Below are 14,765 nucleotides of genomic sequence, written 5' to 3' on the forward strand. Positions count from 1 at the left end.
TATTGAACACTGTGGCAGGATAGACGAGTGATTGATTAATTGATTCATTCATTCATTCAATAATTAATTTATATATCAGGGTTCTGCTCGTGATTTATCTAACAATGTCTTATTAGTAATACTACATAGGATTGTATAACATATTCTACGTAGCAGGGGATAAGTAGCATTTAGGAAACTAATTAACTAATAACTACTGAGTGTATTCACTGAAGTGTAAATTGCCAAGAAATCACAGTTAATCGTTTAAAGATTCTTTTTTTTTTTTTCTATTTTGGCCAGAAATGTTAAATCCTCTTTGAATTCACACCATATTAAATAATGCTGTATGATTAATTTAAATTCACATTTACATATTGCTTGTCAGAATATTTACAAATCTTTCGCATTGAAGATATTATTTTCAGTCATTTGGATTAATCATGGAGATTTTCATATTAGTTGAGTAGCAAACATTCCCAACTGCCTAGATATCAAAGCAGATTTGTATATGCTTCTAGCACAGAATCTAATACTGACCATAATCTCTGGGTCAGACCAATGCTCCAGCACCATAGCGTGAATTGATAAACAGTATTAATATAAATATATACAAAATAAGCTTACACCTAGGTTATAACAGCTGTAAAAGTTTAATCTGAGTTACTCATTATATCACTTAATATAGCTACAATAATCTACAAATGTGTATTTATAATTTTAGTGTGCCCTTGGTGTCGTTTGGATTATTGGGGCCAGTGTAGATCCTAAAAAAATAAAGTTATACTCACCTTTCATCCAGCAATATACCATCCTTACCCTGTGTCTTCCTCCTTCTGAGATCATGGATGATCTTAGCCAATCAAATGTTTCTACACAAAGAAGCATTATGAACGCACTGCTCTCTGCACCAGATTCTTCTGATATGTACATGTTTTAAAGTCTTCAAAAGGAAGTGCTTCTAGTGGTTGTCTAATTGACAGCCACTAGAGAGTAGAGATTGACAAATATAAACATTGATGATTTCCAGAAAAGGCAGTGCTTAAAATTATCAGTCTGCGGGGACAACATCTAGGCAGTAAGACAATAGCTACAATAGACAATAGTAAGACAAGCTGCAGTGATATTGGTTCTTAATGTTGTATAAATGTCCTGTTAAGCACGTACTGTATTTGGCCAGTGGGCGTATTAAAATATATATGGTCTGTGGTTTCGTATTGAACATGAATTTCTAGTTGACTGCATTTTTATTTTTAGAGCAACATGTTTGCTGTATAATAGAACTGGTTTACAACAAGTAAACATGAAGTCAAATATAAGATGAAATATATACTATTAGCAGTTTTCTTATTATTAGAACAGCTAAATCGCTTTGAGTCATTCTTGATCAAATGGGGAAAGGTATTCATTCCAGCCCTTTGAATCAGCTTTTGGGTGCTAGAATGGTTTCCAATAATCTGTATCTTTCCTGCCAATATGTGTATTTAGTAACCATCACCATTAGCAAAGGTCTTAGAAATATGGTTATTATATATACAATTGGAATAGAGTCCTATTGTTGTTACTTAGCTTTTCTGGTGTCAATATATACTGAACAGCTGAAAAGTTGGAAAACAAATCTTATGCTTAATTAGTGACCTCATACAAGTACACATACCTTTAGCAAATTTACAATGTACATTTATGTTTAGCATATTAATATTATGATTGCTTATATCTTGCTATATTATTATTATTATATAATAATAATTTTTTTAACTTCACGTGGATTCTGCACAGTGAGGAAAATTAACAAAACATATACGTGTGTTCCTGGTGATCTTGATTTGTCATAATTTAAAGTAATGGGGACTCTGTTCAAATTAGGTTACAATCTACTAGTATTAGAACATGTGAAAAATACAGGTACAATATTGTGATAATTTATTACAATGTATTTAAATATTGCCATGAGAGTCTTTTTTTCACATTTTCATTGATAGTTTTCTTCAAATAAACTCTTTAAATTATTATATAGTAAAAAATATAATGAAAATAACATAGGTCTAGAAGCTCTGCAGCACAACTACTAAAACACGTTTTCTGTAGGTAGTGAATTTCTTCTCTGCCACCATTGGTGACATGGGAATTATAAATTATATTATATATTGCTGTTTCTAGGGAGCCTTAGAATATTACGGATGACATTTTAATGTTGCAATTCATCGTCTTGCTGGCTGTCAGCCATTTTTATACTATAAAAGAAATGTAAGGTAAGACAGAGTCCATGCTCCAGTTTATTCAAACTATAAAAAAAGAGAAAAAACATAAAAAAGAAAAATATACACTGTTTTGTTCTACATACATTAAGGTCAGAATATATTCATTTTTTTATGTAACAACAATTATCTTTCAGAAGCTATTTTATTCATTCCACTCACCGCAACCTCACAAATGTTTAGGTTGGTGCTGTTATGAAGACTTTCATCTTTGAACCAAGCTTGTATGTATTGATATTCACCCTATATCCCAGGATATAACATTATGTCAGAGTAAATCAAAGTAGTGGTTTACTGTAATAATAACTTTGGTGATCTATTATGGGTTCTTTATCTTTGTCTAGTGTTATGAATACAAACCTGTATTCTTAATATTATAGTGTTAACCTAAGCATTTAGATTTAGCCCCTAGTCTAATAAAAAACAATGGAAAAAAAGGATCATACCTTTTTCCCCAGTGCCTATATCCAATTCCGCAGCCGCATGAACCACATCTCGCAACATCACGCTGACTCTTTGTCTTCTTCGTCTTCTGGAAGACAGCCACTATGGGTGTGTTTAGCTGTAGTCCAGATCACTTAATTGAGATGAAATGGTCTTGGTGCCTACAATATATATATATAAGGAACACAGAGAGAGGAACACATGAATGCAGCTTAAAACAGTGGGACATGGTAGTGCTTTGTGCCTACTTTTCTATTCTTCAGACTGGATTACTTTGTAATCATATTTAAAACCGTGAAATCAAATGCTGACTATCTACAAGTATTTGTATTTTTGAATTGCGATATTAAAACAGATGTGTAGACTACTATATATACACATGTGGAAATATCTGGCACAAGAGTTGCCCAAAAAATATATGTATCTCACAAACCAAAAGGAGACTTGGGATTTAACATCTGGAGCAACCTTTGATAATACATTTCTAGTGTAGGCTAGAGAGTACAGCACAGCTTGGCTCCGTCATGTGAATTGGGATCAAGTTGTTTTAATTCAATGGCTTTTTATTGGCAGTAATGCTGCCATATCATTAATAGAGTGATGTCAAGAGAATTGTCAGAAATGTCAGCTGGACTTGGCTTGTGTTTATTTTCCCTTCATTTTTTCCAAGAGCCCAGCAAGACTCTTTGAATACAGGGATGGATTGTAGGCAGGTGTACAGGGCACATCCCCCTTCCTATCATTTAATGTTTCTGGGTTTTTCAAAACATGTAAGTTTTATTTGAATGGAATGTTCCAAGGCAGTAGCAGAACCACAAACACCTATGTTTTGTTAATTCAGGTATATTCAGTAGGTGAGGTCAGCCCAGAGGGGATTGGTCAGGATGTGATTTGGTTCATGATCATAGGTGTTAGTGTGACATATAGGATTATAATTTATGGGATGTCTAGGTCTCTTGTGATTCAAGATTATTAACCTACCTATTATTAACATGATGGCAACATTTACCATTATTAACATGATGACAACATTTACCTTGCCACCTACTATCACATGACTCAATTTACATAGTCAAGGTTTCACTCCCTTATCCTAGAAGAAGTGATTAAAGGAACACTATAGGGTCAGGAACACAAATATGTATGTAATTAACCTACGATTTACATTGCTTGCACCCCCCCCCCCCCTCAGCCCCTTTAAAAGTTAATAAAACTCACCTTATTTCCAGCGCCGCGTATGTCCACCGGCGCTAACTCCCCCCCCGGGTGACCTCATTTAGAATTGCTGATTTTTAGCCAATCCAATGCTTGAAATCGGCAAGAGGATGGTCCAATCGCCATTTTGGCCAATCAGCACCTCCTCATAGAGATGCATTGAATCAATGCATCTCTATGAGGAAAATGTAGCATCCCCACGCAGAGCGTGGAGAAGCTGAACGGCAGAGCTGCCTGCTGTGTAGCACTGAGCCAGGAAGCACCTCCAATGGCCATCTGAGGAGTGGCCACTTGGAGGTGCCCCTAGGGGCAATGTAAACACTGCCTTTTCCATGAAAAGGCAGTGTTTGCATAAAAATGCCTGAAGGCAAGGATTATACTCACCAGAACAACTGCATTAAGCTGTAGTTGTTCTGGTGACTATAGCTCACTTATTTCAAGTAATAGGAAACCGTAAATTCGGTACAGGTCTGTGCATGGACAGAGAACTCTGTTTGTCCAAATTGTTTTGTCAGAAAAAGAAAATCTGCCAAACCGGATTGGGTCCATTGTTTCGTTTGGTTTGTCTGAATTTCGTTTGCATATTGTCATTGCAAACAAAATTCAGACTACCGCTTGAGGCAGTAGGTTTAGGCTAATAATTGTATTGGGTTGACATACTGTTGCCCACTCTCTAAAATGAGGTTCTTGCTGGTGACTGTGGAGATTGAGAATCCAGTGTTAAGGCCTCATCTGTCCTCCAAATGGTTAGGAGTGAATCTTCAGGGTAAGGGCCATTTCCATCATCAAGAACTATAAACTATAGCTGCAGCAAGCATAAAACATGCCTGCTCCTAGGCCCTGGATCTGGTAACATTTGTGCGTGTACCATCTTTGGTCAACAGAGCTTGATAGGAAGACTTAGTCCCGACATGGAGACATTTGGAGTAGAACTTATGTCAGTTGGTTTGCATTAGGGTGTCTAGGGTTCATCCCATTCAAACTGTGTGTTCAAAGAGCGCTTGATGCCCAAACTCCAAACCTTTGCTGCAAGCTGCCATATTGGACAAATCTGGATCAAGGCTCATAGAGATAAGATGCACATCTGCAGGTGGGAATAGCATATTATGCAGGGATAATCACAGCAGGCAGTAGTGTCCTGTAGGTGTAGCCATCAGTGGGCTTAGTTAGCTTGTAGTAATGCTAGGTTTCAAAGTTTTATCTAAAGTTGCAGAACTTTGGGCCCATGTGACCAGTCGGCTTGGAAGTCAGACCTAAACCAGTGACGCTGGACATCCCCATGCATAGCGTGAGGACGCCCAGTGTTAGTTAGGCAACCAAAAGTAGCCTAACAGTCCGGAAGTCCCTCTACTGGCTTGTACCTGCTCAGGGTTAACGGATCTGGGACACTGCACCTAGATCACTTCAATGAGCTGAAGTGGTCTGGGTGCCTAAGGTGTCCCTTTATATGCAATATTTTGATTTAAAATTTGTGTTGAATATTATAAGCTGTGGGAACAAGCCTATTATAGCAACAGGGAGGGAAGTAATGACCTCAGACTTTGTCTAGCTTGTTCTGTGTGGCATGGGAAGTAGCTCTATTGGTGGTCTGCCTACCAAAGATAATTAGTGTCGTATCTATCCTGTTTTAATACTGTGTTTTGAAGGCACCCCTAACAGTCCTGTCATAAACACTGCTTAAATCAAAGGTTGTGATCTAAAAGGGGTGTTTTATTATATTTTTTGCAATGAGAAGCACTTGAAGCAGAATAATTGGTTGCGCTGCATTTTACAATAAATATATGGAAAATAGTAGAACAGCTTGTTGTACAAGAAAAACACAGTCCACAAATGATTGACATCCATTCAGACCCAAGAGATTTACAGACTGCCAATTTTCTGCCTGACTGGCTCCCAGGAACTGATTTATATTGTCCACAAATTACGTCAAGTATAATGAGTTCCAAAACTGTCACCAAATGGGACCTTGTCGCTATTGTTACTGTATATACAGCGCCATAAATATTAGACAGAATGTTGACATGTAGCGCATCACACATGTTCTGAATCTTGCTTCTGCATTGTATCGCAATCCTCATTACTAGTGATCTAACCTGAAGAAAGAGGCGGTTTTATTGCAGTAGACTGCAGATATCCATGCAAGTAAATTCCTGGAATGTTGGAACTTTTATGATCTCTTTTTTTTTTTTTATAAAATAAATTATCCTTTGAGGAGGGAAGAGTAGGTGTAATCCCTTTTTATAACAGCTGCCGGTGAATTGATGGCCTCATATCTTACAGAACAACACAGCTGCCTCCTTAAAATGAAAATGTATTACGTTACTGAGCCTGCAAAAGATAACAATTGCAGATGTTTCAGTGCATTCCTTGTGCACATTTAACCAGTATTCTGCTTTACGCATAAAATATTTTTTATTTCATGGGGAATATTAAGGACAATAATTATGTGTGACTTTGATTAATAAAGTTAGGGCATGGAGACAGCCTATACAAGCCCCAAAAATAATGACACACGTATAGTAACTGTCTGCAAAGACGCAAACCATCTGTCTTATCTTCACCATTACACTTAAGATACAATGTGCACAGCCCCAGGTCTTCTGAAAACAAGCACTGCTCATATTTCACTACTTATTACCTACATTTCCTGGTCGTAATGTGCATATCAAATGTTGAAGCACTCCCTTAAACAACATAAGATTAAATAGTACATGTGCTTTTTTTGTATGTATTGTATGATGTGTGTAGATATTTTGTTTACTTTGCAAATCTGTTCACTAGGCAGGCAACATTTATTAGGCATGGCAGCACAAATTCAAATTATCTGTAACCATATATTAACACTTTTTAAATAGTTACTTACTCTAAGCAGCATGACCACTTCAGTAATCTGAAGTGGTGATGGTTCTTGGAGTTTGTGTGTGCAGCGTTTCATTTTATTTGGAAACAGAATTGTTGCTGGAGGTGTACCTCTGGCAGCTTCATTAGCCAGGAATAGGGATTCCAGGCTGGCCAATGTCAATGCTATACGTATTAGGCTTCTGTCGTCACCACAAATAGCATGCTGGTCCTAACACCAGCCCGTCGTCTAACATACCTTCCCCTCCAGTGAGTGGAAGTGATATCACCTTAGGACGTGCAGACGACAAGAGAAACTTGGCCTCAAAATTTGATTTTGTTCTCCTGATCTAAAACTCCTTCCTATTTGCACTACTCTGTGAAGCCTTTGGAATTTGACTTTAAATACTTTTAAGGGACTGTGGATCCCCTCCATGGTGCTCCAGGTGTGATAGCAGACTCTATTGTGTTCCCTGAATGCAACACTACATTTGGAATTGGATAAAATTCCCTTTTCTAGTGTTGGCAGTTTTTGTTCTTTCTACTGAAACAGGTAAGGCGTGCAGCGTAGGTAAAGTAGAATACAAACTTACCTCTGCAGCATTCTTGGCGCTGTCATTTGTCCAGGAGGTGCCAGGCCCGATGCCTCGGGTATCTTTTTTTTATAGTGCTAGAGGAGCACATATAGTTACATAGTTACATAGTTACATAGCTGAAAAGAGACTTGCGTCCATCAAGTTCAGCCTTCCTCACATATGTTTTTTTTCTGTTGATCCAAAAGAAGGCAAAAAAAAACAGTTTGAAGCACTTCCAATTTTGCAACAAGCTAGGAAAAAAATTCTTCTTGACCCCAGAATGGCAGCCAGATTTATCCTTGGATCAAGCAGTTATTACCCTACATTGAAAGATTATATCCTTGAATATTCTGTTTTTGCAAGTATGCATCTAGTAGCTGTTTGAACATCTGTATGGACTCTGATAAAACCACTTCTTCAGGCAGAGAATTCCACATCCTGATTGTTCTTACAGTAAAAAAACCTTTCCTTTGCCTTAGACAAAATCTTCTTTCTTCTAGTCTAAACGCATGACCTCGTGTCCTATGTAAAGTCCGGTTTGTGAATAGATTTCCACATAATGGTTTGTATTGGCCTCGAATATATTTGTATAATGTTATCATATCCCCTCTCAGGTGACGTTTTTCTAAACTAAATAGGTTTAAATTTGTTAACCTTTCTTCATAGCTGATATGCTCCATTCCTTTTATTAATTTTGTAGCCCGCCTCTGCACTTTTTCTAGTGCCATAATATCCTTCTTTAGAACAGGTGCCCAAAATTGCACAGCATATTCAATGTGTGGTCTTATCAGTGATTTATAAAGAGGCAAAATGATATTCTCGTCCCGAGAATGAATGCCCTTTTTCATGCATGACAGTACCCTACTGGCCTTGGCCACTGCTGATTGACATTGCACATTGTTGCATAGTTTGTGGTCTATAACAATTCCCAAGTCCTTTTCGTGTGTTGTTATCCCTAATTCGCTTCCATTAAGGGTATACGTTGCTTGTGTATTCTTTACGCCGAAGTGCATAACTTTGCATTTTTCAACATTAAATTTCATCTGCCATTTGAGTGCCCAGTCCTCCAGTCTATCTAAATCCCTCTGCAGCAAAGTAATATTTTGATCACGTATTATTTTACAAAGTTTTGTGTCATCTGCAAACACTGAAACATGACTTTCAATGCTGTCTTCAAGATCATTTATAAACATGTTAAATAGAAGGGGTCCCAGAACAGACCCCTGAGGGACACCACTTGCCACCTCTGTCCAGCTTGAAAATTTACCATTAACGACAACTCTTTGTACTCTGTTTTGTGTCATACTAACACATTTGCCCTTAGAGGGCTGCATCCCTGAAATCAAGGTGGTGATAACAGCTTACACCACATGCCAAGCTGTGCCTTGTCAGGTTGATATGATATATACACAAGTGTTAATGTTGCAAATAATTTCTTAGGAAACTAATATTATGTTCTTAAAAGATTCATTTTATTTTAATTTCACCATGTTATAGTAATTCAGATAGCATGTGTTGTCAGCAAATCAGGACTGCAATTATTAATATATAGCTCTGATCAAATTGTTGTTTGCATTTATTGCTGACTTGTGCCCATTATGCCCTAGAAAAAGCAGCTAAAAATCGTGTACATAGTTTAAAGAAGAAACTGTTGAACAGAATTAGAAATGATGGACTGAATTCTCTTTTAACTATATTGCACTGCTCTCTAGGCAAGTTGAATGTTTACAACTTTAGCAGCAGTAGTGGGCAGCAGTGCCTCAAAGTGAGCCTGACTTTACTCAGGAACTCCACATGGCTTTATTTTCCCCTAAAGACACCTTGCTATGATGTATCCTGCATAGTATATGATCTTTATTTAGACTAAGGTAATTCTTACTGTAAAGTTGATATGTTAATATAGGTGTTAAGGATTAGTGTTTGGTTTAGAATAGGGGCTAAGGGTTAGTATTAAGGCTGTGTAAGGTATGAAGGAAGGTTGCCAAACTCTGTCACCCAGATGTTGTTGCATTAAAATGCAAATAATTATTTGTTAATTTTATTTATTTATTTATTTCAAGAATTTTGGGAGTTTTAGTCCATCAACATTCACAACCGGACAACCTTAGTTTAAAGTTTATGTTTTATAACATATGGTTATGCCCAGGATTTGGGATCCTTGAATTGTACAAAAAAATACTGTTTATTATTGTCATTTAATACTGGAAATAATTGCTCAGATATAGCTGACATCCAACTTCCATGCAGTTAGGTTTCTAAAACAAGATTTGCTCCTTGAAAAAATGGGCAGATGATATATCTTCTCTATAAATGTTCTTTTTTATAGTAACTAAACCACTAAACCAAAGTGAAATGCCTATTCTAACCCATGTCTAACAACCTTAAAAAAATGAAACAAACAAAAAAAAAAAAAAAAAAAAAGGAACATTAAGGTGCCATGTCATGTTTTTGTCGACCACATGGGTAAGAGCAACATCCATGCAGTTAGGATTCTAAAACATGATTTGCTCCTTGAAATAATGGGCAGACGATATATCTTCTCTATAAATGTTCTTTTTTATGGTAACTAAATCAAAGTAAAATGCCTATTTTAAACCATGTCTAACAAACTTAAAAAAAAATTAAACAAGAAAAAAAAGGAACATTAAGGTGCCATGTCATGTTTTGTCTACCACATGGGTAAGAGCAAATTAGCAATTGTATGTATTGATTGCTGTAAAAATAGGAATTTATCCTAAAAAAATATTTTTCAATATATATGCTAATCAGTAGCAGAAATATTGGAGATATTCAAACTATTTCTATTACACAGTGTCTGACAGTGATGCTGCACCAATCAGCATCTCTATTAGGAGTGTTCAGTGTCGCTATGCAGAGTGTGGAGACGGTGAACGTAGGTTCTGCAAAGATTGCAAGACCTCATGCAGGAAGTCCCTCTGGTGGCAGACCCTGTTGCATGTTCATTGAAGGCTAACCAGCAGGGCCGCCATCAGGGGGTGACAACCGTGACAGTTGTCACGGGCCCGGCGGCCCTGGGGGGCCCGGACTGCTCTGGCAGTCCTGGGCCCCACTTTCCCTCTCTGCACACATAGATAGCGAATATCGCTATCTATGTGTGCAGCCGCGGGCCCCCGGCTCCCTGTTACCGCAGAGGGGGCCCAGGCCTCCAGCCTCTTCTCCTCCCTGCTAATAACTCTCGCGAGACCCGGTTGCCATGGCAACGCTCCGCGGGTCTCGCAAGAGTTATTGGAGGAGAGAAGAGAAGAGGCTGTGTGCTGCCTGGGCCCCCTCTGCGGTAACTGGGAAGCCGGGGGGCCCCACCATGCCACCGGACCACCAGGGATGGAATCTCCCCCCTCCCTAGACACAGGTAAGCAGGGAGGGGGGAGAAACCATTTAATTTTTTTATTTTTTTTATTATGTTAAAATGCCCCCCCCCCCACACCCCAGCACATTTACACACACACACTGCATACACTGACACAACACACACACACACACACACACACTGCATACACTGACACAACACACACACACACTGCATACACTGACACAACACACACACACACACACACTGCATACACTGACACAACACACACTGCATACACTAATACAACACACACTGCATACACTAACACACACACTGCATACACTAACACAACATACATACTGCATACACTAACACAACATACATACTGCATACACTAACACAACAAACACACTGCATACACTAACACAACAAACACACTGCATACACTAATACAACATGCACTCTGCATACACTACACACTAACACACTCACTGCATCCACTATACTGACACACTCTGCATTCGCTACACATTAACACACTCTGCATTCACTACACTAACACACACTCTGCATCCGCTACACACTAACACACTCTCTGCATTCACTACACATTAACACTCTGCATTCACTACACTAACACACACTCTGCATCCGCTACACACTAACACACTCTCTGCATTCACTACACTAACACAAACTCTGCATCCGCTACACACTAACACACTCTCTGCATTCACTACACATTAACACACTCTCTGCATTCACTACACATTAACACACTCTGCATTCACTACACATTTACACACACTCTGCATTCACTGCACTAACACACACACTACATTCATTACACTGACACACTGCATTCACTACACACTAACACACACTCTGCATTCATTACACACTAACACACACTCTGCATTCACTAAACTATGCACACACTCTGGATTCACTATACTGACACACACTCTGCATTAACTGTACACACAGCATCCACTACACAAACATCCTGTATTCACAGTACACACACTACATCCACCACAAATTGAAACACTCTGCATTCACTATACACAGACACTGCGTCTAATACACACACTACATCCACTACAGACACTGCATCCACTAAACACATTTCATCTAGTACATACAAACACTACATCCACTACACAAACACACACTACATCACTGTACACACACTACATCCACTACTCAAACACACTCTGCGTTCACTATACACACTGCATCCGCTACACAAACACACACTCTGCATTCACTGCACAAACAGTATCTATCTAATACACACAAACACTACATCCATTACACACATTCTAATTCACTTCCACTATACACACCACATTCAGTCCCGCATCATTGTCAGCAGACTAGGTAGGGCGTGGGCGGGCCCGGGAGGGAGGGGGCGGGGGAGGGGGGGCCCAGACCTTGTGCTTTGTCAGGGGCCCCAAAATTTCTGATGGCAGCCCTGCTAACCAGTCACCTGGCATTTATTCACTATTTCTTCATGTACAGTCAACCTAAATGTCTTCTACATTTAGAGCAGAATCCAGCAAGCTCAAAATAAAAAAAGGTAATCGTGCCCTTAGTTGAGTTGTCTGCACAAAAGTTGTCAATGTTATCACGTACTCAGTCTGTCATTGTGTTCCAAGATAAAAGTATAAAATCCATTTGATATATTTTCAATTCTCTGTGTGGAATAAAACAACGCATAGCTCATATGCAGACATATATTTCAGTCTGTTTGTATTCCTTCTCAATTTCTAATTTCTTATTAGTGCTATTTATTTCTACAGTAATATAAAAAAAAAAAGTAGTAGCTATATAGTAGCTATATATACACTGTGTTGCTAGACATTGAGTTAAAGGACTTTAAAGTGTGATTCAATTAAATTGTTTTCATGCACTATTTAGATCATTGGTTTAAGGAGCTCTCCAGACACCTAACAATGCAAGGAGGCATGATAGTGCATCATTTCTAAATTATATTTATTTATTTGTGTTAATATTCAATGAATGTACAGTATTGCAGTATTCCTATACAAAATACACATTCAAATTAATATTCTATAAACTTTCATTTTATTTATTAGCTTGTGATGGTTCTAAGTTTTGAACTGTCCCACAGCCCATGCTCATAACAGCAAGTGATTAATCCAACTACAGTCCCTGGTTTACCATTCATTTCCATGAATTACTGAGTATACATACCTAGACCAATTACGTGAATGATAACAATTTAAACATGTTAAAGGCAGCCAATCACACATCCACTTCACAATTAATAACATGGCTGGTTGCACAAGTAAAAGGACTCTTCCCCTGGTCCAAGTTTTTGGTGTATTTTCTCCTATGTGACTTCATATTTTTAGGATAAATCACTAAATATGGAATTACCTAGAAAGAATCAGGTCAATTAGAGTAAAAAAAATCCCCCAAATCAACTTTTTTCCCCCCACACTTGGCCATTATAAACTAACATTTTTAGTTCACTCCAATTCTCAACAAGCCTTAATTATGTTGAAATTAGGAGCCAATGATGCTGACCTTTGAGAGCATGCTTTTATTTAAATTATTTTTTATTGTACACACTATATGAAAATCTACAATGTAAATTTGACTTTAAAAAGTTTTATACCTTTCTAAAATAAAAAAGTTACAACATCTCAAGCATGTTTCCTTTGTTTACTTCTTAGGTTTTGCACATGTTGACCTTTAGTCGGTTCAATTTCTTATTTTGTTCTTAAAGAGACACTAGTAGACAGTTCTTTGATCACACTATAATTTTACCACATGACAGGAGGCTTCGTATTTTGCATATCTCTCTTTACTAACTCCATACAGCAGTAAAGAAACACATAGAAAAAATAATCACAGGAGAGCAGGATGTACACAAGGCAATGTGACCTTATAATTTCCTCTTTCTTTACTGCTCCATCAAGCAGACAGGTCAAAGTATTACTCTCCTCCATTACTTTATGTTTACAGTGCCTCTTTGAGGTTGTTTCTGTATTATATAGTTTTTATATACTTTGCTGTATGTTCTTGCTGTGCTTCTGTACTATGTGCAGCTGTGTTTTTTCTGTTATTTCATAGATATTATGTAGATTTAATGTTATACTTATTTCATAACCTTTAGTTGTGATTAACATCACTTGTAATTTATCAGTTTTATAGGCATTTCATCCTTTGTTTTGATAAGTATTATATGTACTTTATATGTATTTAATAGATTTTTTTATAACATGGATTTAATAGGTGTTAGTTGTAAATTTTATTATTGACTTGATATGTTTTATGTATAGTTATGGTAGATGTATTTTATACCATATGTATCATGACTTTTCTGGCGATTTTCCTCGCCTTCTATACCTGGGGCATCTGGGGACCCTCTTTTCCCGCTTTCCTCCTTCCCCCCAGGGTCTCATGGGGATTCTGGCTGGGGCTTAACTCCTTCCCTCCTGCGGTTCCCGTCAGCTCCCACTGGCTCCCGGGCATTAACCCCTTCTTCCGGCCTATCCGTTCGACCCCTTCCTCCTACAACCCTCAGGGGGACGACCGGACTCACTGCCCTCGCTCTCTCAGGCTGCCCCATACCGTGCACCCGGTAATGTGCTGCATACTTTCCATCATCCACTACCTTGTTGCAGGGCAGTCTGTGGGGCGACCGAGCATGTCGCGGCGGCCATCTTTGATCTACCGAGACTCCAGGGACCATGTTCCCACTCCTTTACCCTCGGTGGCCATCTTTAATCTTGCGTCTCGCGAGATTATGGACGACCGTTTTGCTACTCTCGCCCACCACGATTTCGGCGCTCGAGAGTAACATATACCTGGGCTGTCAGTTAGCCCTGCTGCTCTCGTGGCTCACGATTCTCTGACACAGACGTTGGACCCCAGGGTCCCAAGTTCGAATCCAGGCAAAGGTAAGTATTCTAACTGGCCTATTATTTACAGATTTGAGTTGTACTCATGTATAGTGGTTCGAGGTACTGGAACCTTTAAGGGATATCACCCCAAAAAGATCCCTTAACCCCTTAAGGACGTGTGACATGTCATGATTCCCTTTTATTCCAGAAGTTTGGTCCTTAAGGTGTTATTTAGTTCTATACTCTTTTCTCAGCGTTAAAAATGCAA

The 14,765-nt window shown here is 38.4% G+C and overlaps 1 protein-coding gene across 2 annotated transcripts in view; it reads left to right on the forward strand.

Annotated features, from left to right (window-relative positions):
• PRSS12 (serine protease 12) overlaps positions 1-14,765 on the forward strand; it is a 223,810-nt gene that overhangs the window by 95,583 nt on the left and 113,462 nt on the right. The gene's annotated exons all lie outside the window — the stretch shown is intronic.

The sequence above is a fragment of the Pelobates fuscus genome, chromosome 6, assembly GCF_036172605.1.
Source record: "Pelobates fuscus isolate aPelFus1 chromosome 6, aPelFus1.pri, whole genome shotgun sequence".
Lineage (NCBI taxonomy): Eukaryota > Metazoa > Chordata > Amphibia > Anura > Pelobatidae > Pelobates > Pelobates fuscus.